The sequence below is a fragment of the Misgurnus anguillicaudatus genome, chromosome 21 (assembly GCF_027580225.2).
Source record: "Misgurnus anguillicaudatus chromosome 21, ASM2758022v2, whole genome shotgun sequence".
NCBI lineage: Eukaryota > Metazoa > Chordata > Actinopteri > Cypriniformes > Cobitidae > Misgurnus > Misgurnus anguillicaudatus.
Window position 1 is genome coordinate 10,967,141 of NC_073357.2, and position 26,242 is coordinate 10,993,382.

At 39.6% G+C, this 26,242-nt stretch overlaps 1 long non-coding RNA gene across 1 annotated transcript; it reads right to left on the reverse strand.

Annotated features, from left to right (window-relative positions):
• Positions 1 to 17,053: 17,053 nt before the first annotated feature.
• LOC129448519 (uncharacterized) lies at positions 17,054 to 25,754 on the reverse strand. Its single transcript, XR_012360203.1, has 4 exons — positions 25,066 to 25,754; positions 18,252 to 18,316; positions 18,118 to 18,172; positions 17,054 to 17,524 (listed from the first exon to the last, which is right to left on the reverse strand). It is a non-coding gene; the product is annotated as an uncharacterized lncRNA (long non-coding RNA).
• Between the last annotated feature and the right edge of the window lie 488 nt (positions 25,755 to 26,242).

Sequence of the window (26,242 nt, forward strand, 5' to 3'; positions counted from 1 at the left end):
TATCATCAGTGGGGAGCTTACCCGTCCGATCGCAGCGAGTATTGAACTCCCGTCAGACGGCCCCGATTTCAGCGAGTATTGAACTCCCGTCGAACTGCCCCGATTTCAGAGAGTATTGAACTCCCGTCGGACGGCCCCGATTTCAGCGAGTATTGAACTCCCACCGGAGGCCGCAAAGAGCCCTCCAAATATAAACCGTCCACATTATTTTCAGTGGAGGCTTTCCTGTGCAGTCACAGGGAGTATTGTACTTCCTTCAGACGGTTCCGATCGCAGCGAGTATTGAACTCCCATCGGATGCATAGCAAACACAGCAAACATCAGCCTCATCATTTCTATTTTTGGGGGGGTACAGTTCCCGGCTGCTGTCCGAATAAGTTAATTTTGTTTTTGGGGGGATACTCTGCGTTCGGGCCCATTTCCGAGCTCAGAGCCCTCTCCCCGGACAGCACGCCAAATACGTTTACTAATTTAATCTATCTAACTTATTTGTAAGTGTGAACTCGTGAAATGATGTTTTATAAACATAGTTCGGGAGGAGCATGTCAAATAAACCACTTAAGTACTTCCAGCTGTCTATAATCAGTAATCAACTCTAGTACCATCAGCTGTCTCCAATCAGTAATCATCTTATCTACCCAATTAGCACAAAGGCAAGCCATATATAAGTCACAGTTTAACTCTCCAAAGATCCTCTGCAGTCTCCAGAATCCCTCCACCACCCCGTCTCCTCTCACTCACCATGTTATTTTCTTAAACCGGGGGGGGGGATACTCTGCGTTCGGGCCCATTTCCGAGCTCAGAGCCCTCTCCCCGGACAGCACGCCAAATACGTTTACTAATTTAATCTATCTAACTTATTTGTAAGTGTGAACTCGTGAAGTCACCGTGGTTTTGGGTGTATGCAAGGTTTACGCTAGAAATTTGGTGTACGCACTTTTGATAAATGAGGGCCAATATGTTGCCCTGAGGACATCAACCACCCGGCAAAATCAGTTCTAACATGTGCCATCCAGTCCCTAATATCGCTTATGCAGTCTGTTAGCTTAGAAAACTGGTGGGTTTCGCTAGGATGTGATGAGATGTAAAGCTGGGTATCATCCGCATAGCAGTGAAAACTTATGTTTCCTGATAATGTCTCCTAGAGGTAACATATATAACAAGAATAGGACAGGACCTAAAACTGAACCCTGTGGTACGCCATATTTAACCAGGAAGTGATATGACTCTAAACAAAGTGGTAGCGATTAGTTAGATATGATCTAAACCAGGCTAATGCCTGACCACTGATACCAACATAGTTTTCTAGTCTATTGAATAGGATTGTGTGATCTATTGTGTCAAAGGCTGCACTAAGGTCTAGTAGTATAAGAATTAAGATTTCACCACGATCAGATGTTAAAGGAGGTCATTTGTAACTCTAAGCAGTGCTGTCTCTGTGCTATGGTGGGGCCTGAATCCTGATTGGAACTTTTCATATGTCCTATTATTCACTAAGAATGTGAATAGCAGGCTTGTCACTACCTTTTCTAATATCTTAGAAAGAAAAGGGAGATTTGAGATTAAGTTATTAAGATCTCCCTGGTCAAGGTGTGGTTTTTAATAAGCGGTCTAATAACTGCTAGTTTGAAAGCTGTTGGAACGTATCCTAATTCTACCGATGAGTTAAAGATATTTAGTACTGGGTTTGACACTACAGGGAATACCTCTTTAAGTTGTTTTGTGGTAACGGGGTCTAATGTACAGGACGATGATTTGAATGATGTTACTAATTTAGAGATCTCTTATATTGTAGTAGGTTTAAATTACTCAAAATGTTCGTATGGTAATCTAGTGTTGAATGTACTATTGAGTAGAGTGGTGGGTGCTTGTGTAGCTTCAATGTTTTCCCTAATAACCATAATTTTGTTAGTAAAGAAGTTCATGAAGTCGTTACTATTGTGTTGGAGTACTAAAGAGGAAACAAGGGTTATTATGATTTTCTTTAATAAGCGTACTGAGATGGGTAGATCTGCGTTTTTATAGCCTGTCTGTAGTGTTGAACACTCTCTTTCCATGCTGCACGCCATACCTCTAACTTTGGCGGAGTCTGGTGTCATTCCTGCCGGCATGAATAACAATCTTAGAAAACTTACACTTAGCATTAGCCAGCACTCTTAAGTTTGGATCTAATGTCAGACACTCTGGCTCCCGGTATACATACGGACTATGGTGGCTGGTGCCTCAATGTCAACGTTCCTGAGAATAGAATCACCAATAACCAGGGCACTTTTAACAGACGTCTCAGCCGGTGTATTGCTGAGGTAAAAAAATCTGTTAGAAATTACCACAGGTGCGTTAGATTTGCGGATACGACTATGCTGCCTGACAGTCACCCAGTTAGTCAGCTGCCTTGACTCTGATGTCGGAACCAGGCCATGTGTATTACGCTTAAAACTTGGCACAACCGAAACAATGTTTGTAACATTAGCATTACTGTCCTCAACTAGCGTTCGGATGCGAGCTTCTTGTTCTTCAACCTTCTCCTTCAGCCTTACTCCTTCAATACACTTAGCACATGTAAACCCCTCTATGATGGAAGAAGTTAAACTGTACATGTTGCAAGTAGTGCAGGCTACAATAACAAGCGGAGTCTCCGTTCACCCGAACGTGGTTCGTGAAGCTGCATCGCGTGGGGTGCTCGCTCGCTGCAAGCCTCGGTCGCTTGTGGACGCCTGGAGCCAGGGTGAATTGAGCGCTGTACCGCACGTTGGATCTGTGAAGGCCGGGCATCAGCTCCTCCACAGCTTCCCGCTCTGATGAGGACAGGTCTGAAAGGCATACATCGGATGAATCTGCCATTAGATCGGCAGGGAAGGCAGATTTACATTACACTCCGTTTGCCTGGAAAAGCATGTAAACTCAACCATGATAATTTCCTGCTGCTCAGTCTGGTCCAAGCTCCTTAATGCTTTATTTATTATTCAAATGAACGCCTTGTAAATGGTGATTTTGTGAGCATAAAATCAAATTTTCTATCATCTCACTTGCTTTCACTGATCAGTACTGTATCTAGCAGTTACATGGCAATCTGCAACGCAGTTATGAGACTTTGAAAACGATCCAATCACATGAGGTCAAAGGCAAAAAAACAGTATTGATTTGCTTACAACATAAGTGGGAGGGTTTGGGGCGCACAGTCCTGCGGCCCAGGGTGGATCCAAAACCAGCAATTAGAGATCAGCCTCATGTCACATGTTTTTACCCTTTTTAATGACCTACATAAACACTCATTAGGGGTGCACCCCAGACACACAAATATGACACACACACAAAAACTCAGTTTTGATTTTTTTTTAATAAATGGCAACATGAATAACAGTTAAATAGAAATTATTACAAAATAAAATTGTTTAGGTATACTATTATATATTTAACTTTCTTGTAGCTTTCTGCTCTGGCCAACTTTGGGGGGCAGCGCTCCCTAGTGACCAGCCGCCACTGGTTGAAGTTGTTATTGAAAATGATCTAAAAGTTTTAGTCTCCTATAATAACAGTGGACATCCTTCCGGAGTTCCCCGCAGTTCACCTGAGTGGGAGTGGGGATGAAAGTTAAACCCCTCTCCAGAACTTCCATCTGAACTGCAAATAATCTAGAAGAAGAAAGGTTGTATATTGTTGATAGGTGGGAGGTCGTGGAGTTCACCTCCTTCCCACCTAGAAGTTTAACTGATCCAGCCAAACCTCGAGAATATTTGAAGCAGTTTTTAGAAGTCCAATGACTTGGGTAATGTAATTTTGTACAAAACAAGTTTATTCAGGGTTTCCGCGGAGTCATAAAAAGTCATAAAACATCTTAAATTTAATAACGAAAATTTTATCCCATAAAAATTCATAGAAACATCCGGATTTTCCATACAAGGTCATAAATTATATTTAGCCACGTCTTAAATGTATATACTCGTTCATTCATTGTTGCCTTTCCCCACAAAAATGCGCTGGCGGCGGCATTCACTCGTTTTGCCTGTTGTAGTTCTGTCTGAGGAATCTGGGTGGGATTCCAGGACTACAAGGTCCATGCGGCAGTGCAGCAAACAGACTTGTCGAAAGTACTTCAGAAACCCGCTGTCCCGCGCAAACTCCGAACTCTCGAGGAAGTACTTCAGAAACCCGTCAAAGATGGCCCAGCTCCTTTCAAAATCAAACGCCCTCAGACGGGCAAGCAAGGAAAAATTGGCTAAGCTGAAAAAAGTTGAGGAGGAGATAACCATTAAAGGGGACGAACTGAGAAAAATATAGACAAGCACTAACTGACTTGTTACTTTAAAATAATTTTTAATTTACAATTGTTAAGTGTTATTCCTGTGTTCTTGATGCTTAAGAAAAGCGAGCCTTCAATTTGTTATTCTTAAGAAAATGGAACCTTTACTAATAAACTTGTTACTAATTTTAATGAAAGTTAAAAAAAAATAAAGACTTTTGAAAGGAATTTTAATGTTATTTTTCGTTATTCGTGTAGGTCATAATTTTAAATCATAATGGTCATAAAAAGGTCTTAAAAAGTCTTAAATTCGACTGACTAAACCCTGCAGAAACCCTGTTATTCAGGTTGGGCAGAAACTGGCATTTGTTCTCAATGAAAGGATTCAGTTTACCAATAAGAACTTGTACATCCTTTTCCAACCCATCAGCAAAGTTAATCAAGAACAATGGCCCTCATTTATCATTCTTGCGTAGAAACGGGCGTATATGTTGGCGTAAGATTATGCTTACACTCCTCTCACCGCCTGATTTATGAAACTGTGCGTACCGTTGATATTCAGGTGTACGCAATATCTGCCCTTCATAAATGCCGCGGCTGAAAACGATCGTCATTAGAATAACACGCCCATATAAATTCAAGTCTCCGCCTCCCCCACGCCCTCATTTTACGCCATTGACACACGAAAGACGGCAGAGAAGAGAAACCGGGGAAATGAAAAGAAACAAAATTGTTTTATTTGGGAGTTTAAAGAGTGGGATTAAAGACACATTAATAATTGGATGACAATTTGTAATATTCTTATTATTATTTTTATTATTAATTGATATTTAGAAGAATAATTATTTATTATTATTATTATTATTTACTGTTGCCTACATCTAAATTTTATGTCTGCTTAATGGTTCAGTTAATTTTTTTTAAATAATATTTTAAAATGATGTAGTAACTTTTGTAGTGTGTTATTCTGTATTTACAGTTGTTTGTAAGCTGTATCTTAGATCCAGTTTGATACGGAGCTCCGGATATAATTCAAATTAACAATTTGTTTCCACGACATCCACGTTTTACTAAGCTAATTCATAATTTGAAGTAATAATAATTGTAATAGTAATTACGAAATATTATAATAATTAATTCCAAGGAGCAAACTGTTGAATATTGGGAACAAATTCTAAATTTATGGCCATACTTTAGACTAAATAAGAAAAAATAGTGTCCATAATGTAGCATAAAAAATAATTCGTGGCCATAATTTTGTCCGCATGTCGTCATGATCGGATTTACGGCTCCATTCAACACAAGCATTTTACCTTACCTCATATGTATTTATTTATCATCAAATGGTATGTAACTAGCTTACCTTTTATTGCATTACCATGTTTTCGTAGCACATCCTTGTGCTTTCTTGCAATGTGCCGCTTCAGATTCCAGGAAGCATATTTGCTAACTCTTTACAGTCTCTCTGCAGTCCCTTTCAATTTTTTCTTCCTGCTCAATCTTAACTTTGATTTTTACTTTACATTCATGTATAAGGCTTGAATTCCATAACTTATTGCTAGACGTTTTTACAGATTCTCAAACTAGCAAATTATCAAAGGGCGTTCTGGGTTCAACGAGCGGTGCTGAGGGAGCGGAATTTTCGGAAAGGCGCTTTGATAGTAATATTACCGCACCGTTCAAATGCTCGCTCTGAAACATCAGGTAAAGCACACAGGCTCTCAACTGAAGGAATACATATGCATACAAATCAAATGCTTTGGTAAAGTCTCACAAATTAAACATTGAACATTGTTGCATAAAAATAAACACTGAAGTTTATAATTACTATGTTTGTTTTTTTTACAGTGGGTCATAATATATCATGTATTTTAGTTTGTCAGTGCGTTTTGTGGCGTTAGGAAGTGTTTGCGCATTTCTGCACTAACTCAAAATGTGCGTACACCACCTCCTGAGCTGGCGTAGGATTTGAGCGTGCCGTACGCCAACGTCCATATTGATAAATCTCAAAGTCACCGTGGTTTTGGGTGTACGCAAGGTGTACGCTGGAAATTTGGTGTACGCACTTTTGATAAATGAGGGCCATTAACTTGAGCATTAGGGAATTTCAATTTGCACATTCTCAGCAACTGTTGTAACTGTTTCCTCAATAATTGTCTGGCAAAACAGGAAACGACAACCTCAAGTCCCACTGACAGAATGTTACCATCCACCAACTGGCCACTCCAAGCATCCTAGCAAACGCCCCTCAGGCCACAGCAAGAATTCTCTCTTTCCCATTTCTCTTCTCTTAAAACCTTCTGTGAGTTTTAAGGGTATTGTGGTATCTGTTGATGATCAGAGAAAAACAAAAAGGAAAACCATAGACAGTATAGAAAGGAGAGAGTTACTCTTTAGAATGACCAGGAAAGTGATGTGGGCATCTTTTAACCTCTTTGTACATGACTTGTGTTAGGGTTGAGTTGTATTGGTTGGGGTGTTTTGGGTCTTTGCTTTTTTGCAGATCGTGATTGGTGCATGGATTGAATACACCTGTTCCACTTCCAGAGTCTTATTAAAACCTGAGGTTAGTGTTCATCGTGGCGGCTGCTCGGCTCTTGCTGAGGATTTTTGTGCATATATCTCCTGTCAAGCCCAAAGAAAGATTTTTGAAACGCGTGTGGGTTTTTGCGTTTGAAAACAGTTCACTTTAGTATCTTTGTCACTCAAATAGTCTAAAATCGCTTAAATGTTGCTGTAAACAATAAACTTTCTTATTAACAGTATAAGTAACAGTATGTTCTTATTAACTCTTTCACCGCCAGCATTTTTCATGATTTTCACAAAAGTTTAATGCCTTCCAGAAAATGCTCCTTTTTAAATATATAAACATATAATATATAAAATAAAAGAACAGACCCTCTGCTTTCAAAAAAAAATCTGTTTCATCCTACCTTCATGTGTTCTGTTTTATCACCTCTCAAATATGTGTAGGTTTCATCAAAAACAGCAAATTTTGAGCAAAAAGGTGAGAATTCCATTTTTGTGAAGGACTTTTGATAGAGATCAGAAGCAGAGCGATCTTTAAAACACACACGGACTTACAGCTGTTTGCCCTAGGGCAATACTTCCGGTTTTTATAAGTTGCGGTGGATAATAGCGGTATTGCAGATTGACAAGATATCTCGTCAATGGCGGGGAAAGAGTTAACAGCATTTCATGCAATATCTAGCAGTTTCACCATATTTACATTTAAGTACTTACAGCCGTAGGCTAGTAGACCAATGTGACAACAAGTGAGGAGTATGTCCATCATTCGTTCCAATCCATTCCCAAAAAAAATCTTTCAGATCACTTTGCAATGACAATCTGTGTATATATGTTTTTTTTTTGTTGATATCATGGACCCCTTAGAATTCTACAGTGATAGTTTTAAAGCGTTTTGTGTCTTACACTTGACCTTACGTCCCAAAAGGTAGTCGCTCTATGCATCTTCAACAAGAAGCATGTGTTTGACGAAGAACACTGAAAAGGCGGACAACATCACAGTAGCGCGGGAGCAGTTCGATAGCAGAGACCTTATGACTTCTCAATTCACTCTTGTGGTACTTTGAGTTCATGCTGCACTGCAAAAACCAACAGGCAGGTGACATCAAACAAAACTAATGTCTGGGATACATGTTGGATGACGGCAAAGGGCGTGTCTGCATACAAACGCGCGCATACCCCCCCAAAAGTTTTCTCATCGACTCACGTGGGTCACCTGTTTTGAATCTTCCAAAGGTTTTGGCTTGGGGTCCTTCATATACAGCAACAGCAATCGACCTCTGTATCAGTCGACCTTTGGAAGCTCCTCCCCTATTTAACTAGTAAGCCCCAACCGCATTCTAGGTGGCACTTCCTCTCTGTCTCTCTTTCTTGGGCAATTAGACAGTTCTGGGATCTCTTTCATCTCTAGTTTTCTCATTGCTTTTTCGGGGATTCATCAGAATTTTATGCTCTTAAGAAACAAAAGCAGGAAGAGCATTCTTTAACTCTGTCGACTTATTCGAAAATAAAAGTAAGCCCAATTCTTGTGTGGGCACATAGAGGCACATGAAGTTGTGTGGCTTTTTTGTTTGCTGTCATTTCTTTCCATGCCATGTATCAGAGTCCTGCAACGGGTTGGGTACCCGCGGTAATTAACTCTGCGCAGGCGGGTAGTAGTGCAAATGAAAATAGGTGCAAAATTTGTATGTCTAAAGATGTGCACACCAAACTTTTAAACACGGCTGTTTTTTCAGCCAAGCGCTTTTTAGCTGTGATACTTAAGCTGTGAGCCAGTTGGTTGTTGTGATACTTGTCCCGCCCTTCTCCACTGTGATTGGACGGCCGTGTGAGAACTGACATTGGCGAGCGGAGCATTTCACCCAAACTTGAATCTCTTTCAACTCTCGACGCTCAGCGCAGAGCGCAGAAAAACCGCTGACTGCCGGCTTATTTGAAAAATGGCCGCGGGGGTAAAAGCTTTGGTGTGCACGCCCTTATTACCATTACACGTGGAACATATGACATTTGACCCATCACGTCACCACCACTACAACAGTGCGCAACCTTTGTTGATTCTTCTTGTAGCCTAGTTGAACTTTGTGGGTGCAGACGGGAACGGGTCTCCAAAAATGGACACATGCAGGACTCTGCCATGTATGCTATAGCGGGTTCAAGTGGCGGAAATAAATGAAGACTTGGAAACAAGGGTTCATCGTCCTCAGCAGGTTCCTCCATGTGGGGCACCTCAATAGATATAAAACACAACAATTAGTTTACTGGTAAACAGTTAGCAATTTGATTTATTATTTGTAAAGCCATACAGACTGGGCCAGCCATGCAACCGCAATGTCCACTAATAACCTCCCTGGTAACCTTAGTGACGAACCACACAACTTCACCTAACACAAGATAAACATTGTCCACATTGTATGAACAAATGTTTTCAACCAAGCATCCAGACTGAAATATGCCTTCACCGCTTCTCTTGTGTAGACGCACTCAGTCTCAACCAGATAGTGATACACGTCTGGATACCTTATTTCAGGTAAACGTTTAATGTTCTGAGTGAAAAGTTCTCACCTCATTGTCTGATTTGAAGGGTCTGGTAATTCCACATTATCTATTCTACCAGAAATGCTTTAGGACCAGACATGTGCAGTAGCACTTCAACGTGTTTGTTATAATAATACACTATTGCCGCAATAGTTAGCCTGTCTGGAACCGAGCTGACTTAAACAACCATAATGTATGACACTTGCATCACATGCGAACGGCCCCTACGCTAATAGAACTCTGTTTTTGTCTCCCTGTCTCGTCCTCGGCACCGAGGACAATGACACAAACAGACCCAGTTCCTGTTGCTGTGAAGGTCATCGCACCACTGATCTACTGGCTGTCCTTGAACGTGATGCCTAGCCGATGCTCGACCAACGACCACCGGCTGAACCAGTTTATTCCGCTTACCCGCTTCCTATCCCTACCGTATCTATATCTATATATATATACATATTAATCTCTCCCAAGGGTTTTTGTCCTTCTAGGATTTTTCCCACCGGGTTTTTTTCTTAGGGGGTTTTTAGTCCCAGGGAGAGTCAGCCAACTTTGGCTTAGCTTGGCACTTTACTGTATATGTAACACTATTAATACGTTTGCTTGAACGGTTTAACCTTAGCCGCTATGTTCTACTGCTTATATTATCTATTGATTTTCGGTTTTCTCCTTTACATCTACTCATGTAAAGCTGCTTTGCAACAATTAACATTTGTGAAAAGCGCTATATAAATAAAATTGAATTGAATAGTCTACTTCCTTGAAATGGTCTATAAAGATAAGGGGTACATGCAAGGGTTCTGTCAAATCGGATTACCACTCACAGGGTCTGTGACATTGGGGTTAAAGAAAGGGATGGGTCTGGGTCTTACCGATCTTACTTATATAAAGATATAGAAAATCATTTGGGTGAGACACCATAGGGTTATGGCACTGAGGGTTTGTGTCCTTGGGGTTAAGATGGGTATAGGTGTGGTTCTCATAAAGGAGATCTAAAAAGAATTACAAATAAGATTTTGTGGACATTGAAATTATTTAAGTGTATTCATTTATGTTGCAATGTACGCAGAATATAAAAAACAAAACATATCAGGAGATTGTAGCGACGTTAAGTGAACATTATTCACCAAAGCCCCTGATAATAGCGGAACGATTCCGTTTCCACAAACGAAATCAACAGGAAGGGGAGACCGTTGCACAGTACGTAGCAGTGTTAAAACAACTCTCTGAACATTGTGACTTCGGTACACATTTGCAGGATGCCCTACGAGATAGATTTGTTTGTGGATTAAACAAAGAGACGATACAAAAGCGACTTCTCACAGAGGCTGCGCTTACTTTTCAAGAAGCTGTAGAGATAGCTGCTGCCGCGGAAACGGTCGCGCATGAAGCTCAGCAGCTCGCTTAAAGTCAAGTCAATGCAATGCATGTTTCCTCACCCAAACTGCGACGTAATTGTAAGAGATGTGGAAAAACGAACCACACGGACGAGGACTGCTGGTACAATGATCAAGCCTGTCATTCATGCGGAAAGAAAGGCCACATCGGACGAGTATGGAGAAATAAACAAAACTTTGAGAGAGAGAGAAAGCACGAGAGTAAGTTTAAGTCAAGTAATCGATGTAGTAAAGTGGATAGGAGACGGGTACATCATTTGGACACGGGTGTAAGACAAAGTGGTGAGTCCAGTTCAGACACTGAAAAGGAAATGGCACTGTATCCTATGGTGACTAGAAGTGAGCAACTGACACACATTTGTATAACGCCAGAAATTGAAGGGAAAATGATTGAAATGGAACTGGATACAGGTGCTGCGGTATTGTTGATTTCAAAAGGAAAATATGACAGTAACTTGCAGCACATTCCTCTGCATCCAACTGACATAATATTGAAAACATACACCGGTGAAGCACTAGCGCCAGTAGGGGTTATCAGTGTAGCTGTCAAGTTGAACAATCAATTGGCACAATTGCCTTTGTATGTTGTTAATAGTGATGCACCACCATTATTTGGTAAAGAATGGCTGAGAGCTATAAAACTAAATTGGCAAGACATAAAAACAGTCAAGCATGGAGCCACAGACACTATGGAGAGTGTGTTAAAACAACACTTCCAAGTTTTTGGAAAAGAATTAGGCACCATGAAAGGAATTGAGGCAAAAATTACACTTAAGTCTGGCCATACCCCAAAATTTTTCCAGCCACGGGTAGTACCTTATGCGATTCGACCAAAAGTGGAGGCTGAATTGACACGTTTGACAGAGATGGAAGTGATTTCACCAGTGCAGTACAGTGAGTGGGCCACACCAGTAGTACCAGTAATAAAAAAAGATGGCTCAGTAAAATTGTGTGGTGATTTTAAAGTGACACTCAACCCAGCCATTTGTGTAGATCACTACCCAATCCCACGCATAGATCTTTTTGCATCTCTGGCTGGTGGTCAATTACTTGCAGATGCCGGTAGCACATGAGTCGAGAAAACTACTCACCATATCCACTCATAAAGGGCTATTCTGTTATAACCACTTACCCTTCGGAATTGCCCCAGCACCTGCATTATTTCAGAAAGCAATGGATCAAATCCTTTTGGGAATTCCAAACACTCTGCTATCTTGATGACATACTGATAACAGGACGGAATAATGTGGAACACCTCAAGACATTAGACCAAGTACTCACCAGACTGGAGGAATATGGTCTGAGATTGCAGTGTGAAAAATGTGAATTTTTCAAACAGTCACTGGAGTATCTGGGTCACTACATCGACGCAGCTGAATTACACAAATCGTCAGTCATAATGGAAGCACCTGCACCGACCAATGTAAGTCAATTACGCTCTTTTTTTGGGATTATCAACTACTATGGCCATTTCATTCCGAATCTGGCATCCCTTTTGAATCCCCTGAATGTGCTTTTATGTAAAGAAAAGAAATGGTGCTGGAGCGTGGCATGTGAACAATCATTTCAAGAAGTGAAGGATATCCTTACGTCACCAGCTGTACTCACACATTGTGACCCAGCACTTCCCATTCGTCTCGCCTGTGATGCTTCCCCATATGGGGTGGGGGCAGTGATATCACATGTGTGCCCTGATGGGGAGGAAAAGCCAATTGCTTTTGCATCCAGGACTCTCAGTAAAGCAGAACAAAATTATGCTCAGATTGAGCGTGAGGCTCTGAGTATAATTTTTGGAATTCGGAAGGAGATTTACCCTTTTTACGGATCATCAACCTCTAACGGCTATTCTGAGTCCCAACAAGAGCATTCCATCCATGGCAGCAGCTAGAATGCAACGATGGGCCCTGATATTAGCCACCCATGACTATGTCCTTGAGAATAAGAAAGCAGCCTTACATGCCAACACAGACGGACTGTCGCGGCTGCCTTTACCGGTGACACACACTGAGAAAACAGACATGGTGGATGTGTTCTATGCTGCCCAGATAGCCACCCTGCCTGTCAGTAGTGCTGAAATAAGACGTGACACCCTAAAGGATCCCAGTTTGTCACCTGTGCTGGACATGGTTTCAACTGGACGATTCCCAAAATTTAAAGAGGTACCTCAAGGCTTGCTACCTTTTGTGACACATCGCAATGAGCTCACAGTTGTTTAAGGATGTTTAATGTGGGGAAGTCGTGTCGTGGTACCAACCAAGCTTCGCAACCGGGTGTTAGCTGATCTGCATTTGGGCCATCCTGGGGTGGTAAGGATGAAACATCTGGCCCGTAGCTATGTCTGGTAGCCGGGAATTGATGGACAGATTGAATCTCAGTCCAAAACATGCCAGTCTTGTCAGCGGATCCAAAATGCCCCCTGTCCTGCACCACTTCACCCATGGGTTTGGCCAGCTCATCCTTGGGAGAGGATTCGTGTGGATTTTGCTGGTCCTTTTGAAGGCCATATGTACTTCATTGTAGTCCATGCGCACTCCAAATGGCCAGAGGTCTCAATTATGGATAGTATTTCATGCGAGCTGAGGCAAAAAAATCCCTTTTGTTTAAAATATAACCCGCTGCATCTTGGTGTCTCTCTCGTCCACGTGCAGAGAGCTGCACTCTGTCCGAAGGCAGATCCCTAGGTATTAATCCTGTTTATGATATGCATTTCAAGGAGTTGTAGCAATTCATCCCTCGTGTTTAAAATATAAATCGTGTTTTTAAAGGCACTTCTGAGAGGTTTATTTTCCCCCGCTTGGCAAGCCGACCGGACGTGACATGAGGGCGTGGCAGCATCGACAATCCCATTTTTTAATTCGAAGTTCGAGGTTGTGACTTAATTTCGATCGATTTCGATTTAAAATCGAAATCGTGACACCCTTAACTCATTCACCGCCATTGACGAGTTATCTCGTCATTTATGAGTTCATATTTAACTAATAAATATGCCTTTCTGGACGAATTTCAAAGTGAAATCCACTAGATGGCGCCAAATCAAATTTATCAAAAACGGAAGTTAAAAAGATTTAATGATTTATTTTAAATGCCTTTATGTTTGATAGTCATTCTGAGTCTGATCTCTAACATAAATTCCTTTACAAAAACGCAATTTTTTAAGCTTTTTGCTCAAAATGTTGTATTTTTGAAGAGAAATATCCATATTTCAGTGGTTAAATTAAGTAGAAAAAGTAAATATATAATGAAACGTTTTTTCCCATTTTTTTGTTTGTTTCTTTATTGTTTGTTTGAAAGCAGAGGGTGTGATCTTTAATTTGATATAATTTGTATGTTTATATATTTATAGAAGATAATTCTTCCTGCAAGGTATTTTGTGAAAATTTTGTTAAAATCACAAATGCAGGTGGGCAACTTTTCTCAAAAAGGCTGGCGGTGAATGAGTTAATATGTAAAAGAAAACACAGCATAAGCATAGAACGCAACATATGTGACCATGGACCACAAAACCAGTCTTAAGCAACGCTTGATTTTTCAGAACATTTTAACCAAATGCTTTCAAAAAAGTGGTGGGATGTCCCCAGCGTAAATAACACCTATGCTAGAAAGATACTTTGTTTGCACAGTCCTACTGTAATTTTGTCACTCCTAGACGTACGTCTGGCGTCAGGGGGAACGTTTACCTCGATGAAGGAAAGATATTGTCTCACCAGGCTATTTTTATTCGGCTATATCCAGTGCTGAGCTTCGATGAAACTTTACAAGACCGACCAGCTGATGACCACCAGCTAAACCAGCACCAAAACACATCATATGCTGGTCTTGCTGGTACACTGTTTTTTCAGGAGTGATGCTGTATTTCAACTGTTTATGTAGTGTCCTAAAGTAGATCTAGTGAACTAAACAGTCATTTCATATCTGAAAATACATAACAGTACACAAACATGTGTTGATTTTCTCAGCAATAAGGCAAACCTCTATCCTTGGTTTTGACTGGCTGAGCATATAGTTTATTTTACTTCCCTCATCGTCTATACTTTCTGCTTCTATTTCCTTGCTCTGCACAAAAAAATCTGATGTACATTGACAGAACCAGTAATAATCGAGTAAGAATCAGATTGATATTATTTAGAAACTTTTGTTATGTCATGTTTTCTCGCGTGCCGTCACATGCTCTTCTGAGTGAATGGCGACTGAGAGCCACAAAAAGTAAACAAAGGCTGCGTTTACACTTGGCATTAACATGCGACCTGTATCCGGATGTTGTCCACACATACACATTGAAAAGACAAGTGTAAACAAGTTTGTGTTTGGAATGTTATCCGATCTGTGTGTGCTGATGCAGAGGTAGTCGAGGACGCATTGTAATGTAACGGATCTCAGTGTAATGTAACCGCAATCCAGTCATCGTATCTAGATTCACAGGTCAACGTCACACAAAGCCCCGCCCACTTTCATCTCCTCTCACTGACAGCTGTCAAAAATAAAGGACGTTAGGTCATGGAGCGCAGGTGAAAGACGCATAAATTCATATTTGTGGAGCAATGGTAGCTACGCTTAAAAGTATCTTAAACATTATACCGATCCTGATTTCTGCCATAAAATATGAAATCTCTCCATGAATAGTTGTAACATATTAAACATATGCCTAAATAACTTAAATACAGTCAGCAGTGTTCAAATGCTTTTGTATATCGATTTATTGAGTTTCCATGGTGACATATCAACGTGAATGTTGCGCTTCTTTCTGGTCAATCGGCTGTTTCTGTCTCATTTAACACGTATGTGTTTTAAAGTAACTTAAAATACATACAAGCATAATAACATTAACCAAATACATTTTTTCAGTGTTGGTTTTATGCAAAGTTACTTATACGTGTTTGTAAATTACATTACTTCTTACGCACTATGAACAGGAAATATAGCAAATTGTTAGCTCTTTTAATTAAATCATATTAAAATTACCAGGAAACATAACTAACAACAGTTTATTGTAAAATAGAAATATAAATATAACTTCAGCCAGAGCCAAAAGCCAGTTATAAAGGAAGAATAAAACAGTGGAGTCGGTCATCCTAATGTTTCACACGGATTTTGTTGTTAAAGGAATACTTCACCAATTTAGCATTCAGCTTTGTATCAGTAGAAACCTGGCAGTATTTCTGAATGACCGTGTTTCCCTACCTCATGTCCCTGTGAGAGGAGAGATATCTGTATTCTGGTTGTGCAAAAAAGTCCTCCGATGACGCAAAATGACGATTTTTGCGTCATCGGAGGAGATTTTGGCCAGAGGCAAAGACTACAGCCAGTATTAGGAGCTACTTCCGCATGTTTTTTCCCCGCCCATAGGGGTTGGACTGCGAGTCCATTCGGAAAAGCCCGAATCAAAACGAGAGTCAGCCATCTTTAATCTTCGCTAAGCTAAGCTAGCCTGGATCTTGCTTTGTGGAGATAGCAGAGTAAACAAACCACGACGGCAGAGTGTAGTTTTGAAAACGGATGGCAGAAGGGGATTTTGTTGCTCAGGATGACCTGTTGCTCGAATCTGATTCGGCTGCTGTAGCCGAGGTGGTGCCGGTCTGGTGGTGTGAGCGCTCTCGCTGTGCGCCTATGGACACCGAAAGAGAATCATATTGCTGTCGCGAATTTCAGCGATGGCATTTTCTTCTTGAACCCTGCAAGGAGAAACGGAGGCATGAGTATAAAGTGAGTATTTTGTTTTTCATGTCCGTCAGCTGAGCTATGGTTGTTATATTTACACTTATGTTAGCCTATTGTATGTGAAAATAGCTTGCATTGCTAACGTCGTGCTTGCTGTTTTTAGACAATCGACTTACATCCTATCGTCATTTCTTGGAATGAGTTTTGCAAGGCGAAAGACTGGGGAAAGGACATCGACTTGTTTAACCTGCCTGTGTTCGTTGTCCAGGACATCAGACGTAGATATCCAGCTCCTCACGGACATTATAGCGACTATAAATAAACGAATGAAGCTCTGGACGAGCTATAAGTGTGAATTGTTTATGTTTTTTAATAAAAAGTTAAAACTCACATTGATTGTGGTTAGGTTAGGGTTATAGTCCTTATTGCTGCTACATTAGAGTGACTGCAATTTGAGGAAAGCATTCTTGCCTTTTTTTTTAAGATTAAGTCTAAATTGTGTAACAAGCATAATATTTGGCTTTATTTTTAACCCAAATGACTTTGTAAAGTAAGTAATGACAGCTAAATCACAGTAAAAGTAATCATTGCACCTCTACAAGTCTATAATGTATAAATTTGGTGTACAAAAGACAGGGTTAGATGAAGATATTAATTTTTTATTATTATTTTATTATTAAAGGAAAAAATATTGTGTCACCAGTGAAAAGAACACATTAAAATAAACAATGACATAATTTACATCTAAAAATGTCCTGCACAAAATAAAAACAAAGCAAAAATATACACAAAAACATTGTGTATATATACACACAGTATATAATAATATAAATATAAAGAGTGGCGGCAGAATCTGATTAGATACAGCAATAGGACTCAGGGAAGAGGTGATTATTATTATTATTAGAAAGTGTCAGTCTCAGAAGCGACTTTTGAAAGAAGTCGTGGCAGCCTCCTTTGATGGTTTAGGTACTGGTGCAATGATGGGTGGCAGCGCAGGCTGTGGCAGGGCAAGTGAGGACGTTGGTACTTTGAACACAATGTTTGGATTGAGTCTTGTCAATGGCCTTCTGGATGAGTTAGTCTACAAACTGTGTGGTGTGTGGTATGAAGCTTTTCTTCAAGACCCACTGCTTGGATCTCTTGCAGAACATTTGGTTCAACCATGCTTCTCCTGTAAAGGGTAGGAAATTAGATTAGATCAACGTTACTGTCATTATGCAGAGTACAAGTACAAAACAAAGTGTAATTTGTTTCCAACCAGAACTGCAAAAAAATATAGTGCAGTATAGACAGTAGTATACTGTTTGTTTACAGAAGGTGGTTACAGTAATATAAACAAAATATAAATGTGTGCAGTTTATTAGCTGTTACCTTGTAAGAGCAGAATAAATATGGATTTGTATTATGAAGCATGTATGAACAACATGTACAGATATGTGTGATTTAGTAGCAGTAACCTAATAGCAGTATAAATAATATTGATGTAGTGTATAAACAGAATATATTATAAGGAAAAACACAATAAATATTCATATTCAGCAAGAACCATATAGATAAGATATGTACAGCTATGGGCAGTGTGGTACCATTGTAGAGCAGGAACTAACATTATAAGAGTAGTAATATAATATTATGTTTAATATATGGTGTAGAATGGACTTCCACCGGCATTTCAGTACCTGCATGAAAATATGATTATTATCAATAAGTCTAGAAAAATCTTTTTTCCTAAAAAAAGAAACAAATTAGAATCAAATGTCTTACCTCGACGTCCCCCTTACTGGTTGCACAGGAAAACCACATATGATTTATGTCAGACCTATGAAAGATAATACAATTAGTAACTTTGAACCTTGCAAACCAATGTAAAGTCTCCCACATTACAAACCAACACTGACCTGGTCCATGCAAGGAGGATTTCATTGTTCTTTTTTCCCCTTCTTCTGCATCTTCTTCCGGAAACCTGTGAGTATATGCAGAACAATACTTTTGCATTACTTTCACCAAAATAACAGCAGAAGTTTGACTTTGCATGTAGTTTTTGAATTTATCAACACCACCTTACCAAATATAGCTGTAGACAGCGATACGGGGCCAAGCAACAATGGTCCTGCAACACGCAACGAAGCTGAAAGGACATGCAATTGAAGAATGCAATGTAGCAGATATGTATGGGAACTATCAGCACACAGGACTCAGAGATGAGAATGAACATAATGAAAAAATAAAAATTTTGAAGTATAATATTTATTTGCATGCTGAAAGAAGGACCGATTAGTCCAATGCTGACCTAGAAAACAATTGAACCACCAAAGCATCATACATGTTACACATGAGACTTAAACCAAAAGAGCACAAACGAAATAATACCTGTAAAAATAATAAAGTAAAATACAAATAATGAATTGAAGCTTTTGACTCTAAAGTAAGAGACTTCAATTTCTGCCCTAGCCAGGACTTGAACCCATGATCTCCAGGTTTCATGCCTGTCACTCATCTGGATGAGCTACAGGGGAGACATACATACAGACAGCTGCTTAAGCTAGATTGCTGTAGTGACAATGTGTATGTTCAAGTTTGGAGAGATTTTTCTCAAGAACAGAATATTTTTTTAAATCCCCTGTAGGTAGTCAAACCTGTTCAAACATTTGACTCTACATGATATATCATTTGTATGAACCATTTTAATTGCTGCCCTACGCTGGATTTGAACCCGCAACCTCTGGATTTCATGCCCATCACGCATTTGGTTGAGCTACTGGGAAGGCATAGATTATCCCATCAAATATTCTCCATAGAAGTTTAGTTGATTAAATGGTTTAAAAGTTATTCCTATTGACAAATGTATTACTTTTGAACAAAGATAAAATTCAAAATTCTGTTTGGTCATTTCTATGTGGCTCGGTCCAAAGATAATCTGAGCCAAATTGTGTAACAATTCAACAAACACTGCAAAAGTAGTAGCAAAAAAACTGAATACTGTACTTTTCAAAATGGCCGCTACTGCATTTTTGAACCGGTGATGATGCTTGGCCACCAAATTGCAAGCCGTGCAGAACATGGAAAACAGACTGGTTGAGAATAAAAGGTGAGAATAAACTCAAAACAAATAATAATAGAAAAACATAACACATGCATCAGACGGGATTCGAACCCTTAACCTCTGAGTTTTGATTCATGCGATTTAATAGACTGAGCTACACAGGCAGTGTAGCTAGCCAAGGTTTTCAGAGCTGCAAGCAATCAAATGGAGGAAGGAAGGTGCAGACATGACATTGCAGAGCAGAAATAACAAAATTACAATTTATATGAGAATCAGATAGTTTAAGTGAGAAGAGTTAAAGTTTAAGTCAAGAAAAACATGTTGTATAGGAATGCACAACATGTTATAATGCAGTCATAATAATTTAATATGACGAAGAGACAATGTCACAGGGACAGTCAACTTTGGACAGGTATTTCTCGGGAATGGCAGAGAATATAAAAAATGTGTTTGGTCATTTCTGTGCGGATTGCTCCAAAGTTTATGTGAGCAGAGCCTGACATAAAATAGACTTAATTTGCAAAAGTAGTAGCGAAAAAACTACTTCACATATGCTATGAAATAAGATATGAACAGAATGTTGAAAACTGACAAATGAGATATCGTTGCAATCGACATAAACCAGTGAATAAAAATTCACAAAGAAAATGAATATCAGACAAAGTTTTCAGAAGTTATGGGCTGTTTTATATAGTTTATGAACCCTAGGTGGCGCTGTCTTCAGATTTCCCAAGTACCTTCAGGACATCATACCGGATGCTTCCTACCGATTTTTGTGCCGATACATTATATAGAATAATAGTTATCCCAATTTAAAACAAAATTCAAAATAGTGGACAGGCGGTTTGGTCATTTCCGGCATAATATATATCGACAGATTGGTCATGAGCCCAGGAATCCATAGACACTAAGATCATAATTTTCTATCAAACATTTCAATAGTTATGGGCAAAAATGGCAATTTTTCATATCTCATGACCCATAGGTGGCGCTGTCCTCAGATTTGGCATGGTACCCCAGTTCATGGTCCTTATGAAGGGTACCAAGTTTCATTTCAATTGATCAAAGAATGACAGAGATAATGACTCAGAACGAATTTTGGGTTGACATCGATAAATGTACGCAATTATTTCTTTTGAACAAAGATAAATATCAAAATTCTGTTTGGTCATTTCTATGTGGCTCGGTCCAAAGATAATCTGAGCCAAATTGTGTAACAATTCAACAAACACTGCAAAAGTAGTAGCAAAAAAACTGATTACTGTACTTTTCAAAATGGCCGCTACTGCATTTTTGAACTGGTGATGATGCTTGGCCACCAAATTGCAAGCCGTGCAGAACATGGAAAACAGACTGGTTGAGAATAATAGGTGAGAATAAACTCAAAACAACAAATATTAATAGAAAAACATAACACATGCATCAGACGGGATTCGAACCCTTAATCTCTGAGTTTTGATGCATGCGATTTAGTAAACTGAGCTACACAGGCAGTGTAGCTAGCCAAGGTTTTCAGAGCTGCAAGCATTCAAATGGAGGAAGGAAGGTGCAGACATGACATTGCAGAGCAGAAATAACAAAATTACAATTTATATGAGAATCAGATAGTTTAAGTGAGAAGAGTTAAAGTTTAAGTCAAGAAAAACATGTTGTATAGGAATGCACAACATGTTATAATATTATAGTCATAATAATTTAATATGACGAAGAGACAATGTCACAGGGACAGTCAACTTTGGACAGGTATTTCTCGGGAATGGCAGAGAATATAAAAAATGTGTTTGGTCATTTCTGTGCGGATTGCTCCAAAGTTTATGTGAGCAGAGCCTGGCATAAAATAGACTTAATTTGCAAAAGTAGTAGCGAAAAAACTACTTCACATATGCTATGAAGTAAGATATGAACAGAATGTTGAAAACTGACAAATGAGATATCGTTGCAATCGACATAAACCAGTGAATAAAAATTCACAAAGAAAATGAATATCAGACAAAGTTTTCAGAAGTTATGGGCTGTTTTATATAGTTTATGAACCCTAGGTGGCGCTGTCTTCAGATTTCCCAAGTACCTTCAGGACATCATACCGATGCTTCCTACCGATTTTTGTGCCGATACATTATATAGAATAATAGTTATCCCAATTTAAAGCAAAATTCAAAATAGTGGACAGGCGGTTTGGTCATTTCCGGCATAATATATATCGACAGATTGGTCATGAGCCAAAGAATCCATAGACACCAAGATCATAATTTTCTATCAAACATTTCAATAGTTATGGGCAAAAATAGCCATTTTTCATATCTCATGACCCATAGGTGGCGCTGTCCTCAAATTTGGCATGGTACCACCGTTCATGGTCCTAATGAAGGGTACCAAGTTTCATTTCAATTGATCAAAGAATGGCCGAGATAATGACTCAGAAGGAATTTTGGGTCGACATCGATAAATGTACGCATTTATTACTTTTGAACAAAGATAAAAATCAAAATTCTGTTCGGTCATTTCTCTGCAGCTCGGTTCAAAGATTATCTGTGCCAAATTGCGTAACAATGCAATGAACGCTGCAAAAGTAGTAGCGAAAAAACGAAATACTGTACTTTTCAAAATGGCCGCTACTGTAATGGGTGGAGTCTTAATGTAAGGTGGTCATTGTAATGAGCGTGAGGAGAGGATTCAGATGTAGTAGGTAGAGTTTTTGTTGATCAAATGATTCTACAGTTATAACCATTTGAATATTGAATTTTTGAAGTGTTTGTGGCGCTATAGAGTTAATGCTAGAGACCCCATAGTTGGTCACATGACTATTTAGGACCACCACTACAAGTGTGCCAAATTTGTTTCATTTTCCTATGTACGGTTCATAGGGCTGCCATAGACTCCCATTGGGGAAGAAGAAATATAATAATAAATATAGCTGCAAGCAGCGATACGGGGTCAAGCACCTTCAGCGCAATGAGCACCCAAAGCACAGCAAAAACCGCACGACGCAGCAAATGCGCAAAGCGCAGAAAGCGCGCAATACAGAGCCCGAACCCGAAGCAAAGCAAATGCAGAGCAGAACCACTGCAGTGCGGAGCAACAACAGTAAAGATGGCAAAAATATAATATTAGACAAAGTATTCAGAAGTTATAAGCAGTTCCATAAGAACTGTTATAGTTTTTAACCCCTAGGTGGTGCTGTACTCTGACTTCCCAGGTACCTTCAGGACATCATGTCGAAGCTCCTTTCTATTTTTTGCGCGGATATGTCCAATAGTTAAAAAAATATAACAAATTATGTGAAATTTCAAAATGGCTGACAGGCAGTTCGGTCAATCCCGTCATAATACACATAGACAGATGTGGCATGAGGTAAGCAATCCATAGACATCAAGATCATAATTTTCTGACAAACAGTTCAGAAGTTATGAGCAAAAAAAGCCTATTTTATTATCTCATGACCCATAGGTGGCGCTGTCACCAAATTTGGCATGGACCCCAAGTTCATGGTCCACATGAAGTGTACCAAATTTCATTTCAATTGATCAAAGAATGACTGAGCTACAGCTTCAGAACAATTTTTGCGTCAACCTCGTTAAGTTTGTGCATTTATTACTTTTGATCAAAGATAAATATCAAAATTCTGTTCGGTCATTTCTGTGCGGCTCACTCCAAAGTTCACATGTGCCAAATTTCATAACAATTAAACCAAATTTGAAGGAGTAGTAGCGAATAAACGGAATACTGTACATTTCAAAATGGCCGCTACTGTAATGGGTGGAGTTTTACTGTACGGTATTGAAAACTATAAGTGTGATGAGAGCAATCACGTGTACTAAGTAGAATTTCCATAGATCAAGCGGATCACCAGTTATAACCCTTTGAACATTGAATTTTTGAGCTGCTGGTGGCGCTATAGAGTTAGTACTAGAGACCCCATTTTTGGTCACATGACTTTTTAAGACCACCACTACAACTGTGCCAAATTTCATCATTTTCCTATGTACGGTTCATAGGGCTGCCATAGACGCCTATGGCTAAGAAGAGGAAGCAGAATAATAATAATAAATATAGCTGCAAGCAGCGATACGGGGTCAAGCACCTTCAGCGCAATGAGCACCCAAAGCACAGCAAAAACCGCACGACGCAGCAAATGCGCAAAGCGCAGAAAGCCCGCAATACAGAGCCCGAACCCGAAGCAAAGCAAATGCAGAGCAGAACCACTGCAGTGCGGAGCAACAAGAGTAAAGATGGCAAAAATATAATATCAGACAAAGTATTCAAAAGTAATAAGCAGTTCCATAAGAACTGTTATAGTTTATAACCCCTAGGTGGCGCTGTACTCTGACTTCCCAGGTACCTTCAGGACATCATGTCGAAGCTCCTTTCTATTTTTTGCGCGGATATGTCCAATAGTTAAAAAAATATAACAAATTATGTGAAATTTCAAAATGGCGGACAGGCGGTTCGGTCAAACCCGGCATAATACACATCAACAGATGCGGCATGAGGTAAGCAATCCATAGACATCAAGATCATAATTTTCTGACAAACAGTTCAGAAGTTATGGGCAAAAATAGCCTATTTTATTATCTCATGACCCATAGGTGGCGCTGTCACCAAATTTGGCATGGACCCCATGTTCATGGTCCGCATGAAGTGTACAAAATTTCATGTCAATTGATCAAAGAATGACTGAGCTACAGCTTCAGAACCATTTTTGTGTCAACCTCGTTAAGTTTGCGCATTTATTATTTTTGAACAAAGATAAAAATCAAAATTCTGTTTGGTCATTTCTATGCAGCTTACTCCAAAGATCATCTGTGCCAAATCTCATAAGAATTGAACCACATTTGAAGGAGGAGTAGCGAAAAAACGGAATACTGTACATTTCAAAATGGCAGCTACTGTAATGGGTGGAGTTTTACTGTAAGGTATTAAAAACAACAAGCATGAGGAGAGCAATCACGTGTACTAAGTAGAATTTTCATAGATCAAGCGGATCAGCAGTTATAACCATTTGAACATTGAATTTTTGAGCTGATGGTGGCGCTATAGAGTTACTTCTAGAGACCCCATTTTTGGTCACTTGACTTTTCAGGACCACCTCTACAACTGTGCCAAATTTCATCATTTTCCTATGTACGGTTCATAGGGCTGCCATAGACACCAATGGCTAAGAAGAGGAAGCAGAATAATAATAATAATAATACTAACAATTCCAATAGGTGTCATAGCACCTTCGGTGCTTGACCCCTAATAATACTAACAATTCCAATAGGTGTCACAGCACCTTCGGTGCTTGACCCCTAATAATAATAATAATAATAATAATAATAATAATAAGAAAACCATCAAACGCAATAGTGGCCTGCCGCCCTGCGGGCTTGGCCCCTAATAAAGTCTGAATAAGAATATGGTACGTGTAGCAAGCATAAATATTATTGAATTAATAATGTACATTTGCAAATGTATCTGTAGTTATCTAGAATAACTTTACAGCAACAGGCTTGCGTGGTAAAGTAAAACTCTAGAAGTAGCTCGGTAGCTAACAGTTGTTTTATGTTGAGAACAGCCAACTTATATGTCATTGTCTATCTAGCGTTACTTTGCTAACTTTACTGCTTACAACTGTATCACTATGTAAAGGCTACTGTGTGATCAGAAACGAGTATTAGCAAGAGTCTTACCTCTAACGTAGACGAATGCATTTGATGCCAGATGGCCCCAGCTGTTCGTCGTGTCTGTGAAGGTACATATAGACGGAATCGCAGTGTCCTTTAGCGTGTTTCGCTTCATTCCGAGTACATTGGGTTCGATATCTTCCAGCTTGAAATGGAGACTGCAAACCCTCAGGTTTTTCAATTTTACTGCATCGTTGTCTTCTCTGAACTTTGCGTGGTTGATAGCCCGCAGCCATTGTTTACACCGCGGCAAATGATGAAAACTTACTGCTTGTCCTTTCCCGGTTTTGGTTGAACATCCCGTTACAACGCAACATATCATCGTTTCAATGTGGAATAGGTAGTATTTATAATAATATATCAACTAAATCGTTGCAGACGTGTCTGTAAAAGTTGTATTTAGCCGAGTTGAATCTCCCTCCCTCCCTCCTGTCGTCTCGAACCGGTAGGCGTGACTAGGGAGTGGCCTCGTAGAGCAGCGAAGCAATGCATTCTGGGACTTGGTGTTTTTCATCCACATGAGCAAAAAAACACATTTTCTGACTTTTCTCGGCCTAGAAGGCACCAATTTCTAAAATAACTCCACAGTTCTACTACATAGGTGACACAATTTTATAATATAATGAAATTTCAATTGGATGAAGAATTCCTTTAATGAAAAGCATGCGGGTGAAAGTCAAGTTCAAGTAAAGTTACACCGGCTGAAACATTCATCCACAGTGCGGACGCTGCAGATAAGGTAAGGCATTTAAAGCTAAAAAATATAAAAAATATAACGCTTAAAATGTGAGTTAGCGCGAAAACCCTAAATCATGTGGCTAAAGACAGCTGTAGCCATTTTGATTGACAGCTATTCATTCAGCGCGTCTCCCCACACGGTATCCGATCACACATCCGGATACAGATGTGGACAAATGTAAACGCGCCGTGTCCTGATATACAGATGATCCGATCTGCGTGATCGGATCACCGAGATCCAACCTGATCTCACAAACCCTAAACCGAAGCGACAATGGTAAGAAAATAGGACAAAACAGTTGAGTAACCAATCCGTGAGAATGCCACGGAAAAGAAAGTCCGTGGCAGGGCCACGGAAATATGCGGAGATCCGTGAGAATGTCACGGAAAAATGAGCACAAAATTCCGTGACTATGCCACGGAACTTTGTGAGATCATGTTGTTG